The sequence below is a fragment of the Phyllostomus hastatus genome, unplaced genomic scaffold (assembly GCF_019186645.2).
Source record: "Phyllostomus hastatus isolate PE091 unplaced genomic scaffold, TTU_PhHast_1.1 phas_contig_549, whole genome shotgun sequence".
Classification (NCBI taxonomy): domain Eukaryota; kingdom Metazoa; phylum Chordata; class Mammalia; order Chiroptera; family Phyllostomidae; genus Phyllostomus; species Phyllostomus hastatus.
In genome coordinates this window covers 1,004,347-1,005,657 of record NW_025333907.1, presented here as the reverse complement: position 1 = coordinate 1,005,657, position 1,311 = coordinate 1,004,347, and positions in this window count along the sequence as shown.

Sequence of the window (1,311 nt, the reverse complement as noted above, 5' to 3'; positions counted from 1 at the left end):
ATTCTCTATGGGATGATGGACCAACCCACTGAGCCTTGCTGACCAGGGCAGGCTGCTGTTTTTTTATTATTCCTAATTCTATATAGAGGAATTGACTGAGCTTCTTGTTCTTGTTCTTCAGTATATTGTCTTTTTTAATTGATTTTTGGAGTTAGGGGAGAGATTCTTGTATGTTCTTTGATGGGGTTGAACCTGCAACCTTGACATATTTGACATGATGCTCTAACCAACTAAACTATCTGGCAAGGGCAATATATGATTTTTTTTAAAAAGTACTTCTGAATATTTTAAAAGAATGTGTATTTTCAATATGGCATGATCAATATCTACTTTGTAGCATATCTACTTTGATGTATTGCTGAAGTTATTATTTTTAGTTTTAGTATTTAGGCTGTATATATAAAATAACATTTGCCTACTTTATCTGTCACAAATTTATAGTGATATTTTAATACCTTCTATTCCAGTGGTGTTTGTGTCAGATATCCTTGTTTCTTTTTTTTAAAGATTTAATTTATTTATTTTTTAGAGAAGGAAGGAAGGGAGATAGAGAGAGAGAAATATCAATGTGAGGTTGCTGGGGGTCATGGCCTGCAACCCAGGCATGTACCCTGACTGGGAATCAAACATGTGACACTTTGGTTCGCAGCCCGCACTCAATCCACTGAGCTATGCCAGCCAGGGCTGTATCCTTGTTTCTGTAACAGCATTTGATGTAATTTAGTTTTATACTATTTGTGACACACAGTAGCCACACTGCAACTTCTGAATCTTGTTATCCTATAACTCTACTTTATCCCACATAACCCATCTCATCTTAAATTTGCTTGCCTGTTATGCTGACCATTACTTGCGATTCAGTTATCTACTTTTTCCTGATCCTGGAAGACTTTGTCTCTTTCTCATTGTTATCTTCTCTGAGTGTTTTTTTAAAGAATGCAGGTATCACTAAAAATCAGCCAGTCCCTGGATTTTGTTTTCTTTTTATTCACTGCAGTCAGCTTTGTCTTTTCTTGTGCCCATTGCATTATTACATTTTACCACTTGCATTTGCTGCCCCAAACCTGGACTGTGGGTCTCTCACTCCTGTTTTACTCTTGCCTTTTAAATTTTATTTTCTGTTTCTTCACAGTTTATTTTGCCTTATAGTTCCTGTTACATAGATTATCACTGTTATCTAGGTCCACAACATTTTGATGTCTCCAACAGGACATCTCATACCAATTAACCATTCACTCCCATTCCACCTTCCCCAACCACGAAAACTATTTTATGCTTTCTATTTTTATGAATTTGACTATTGTAGATATT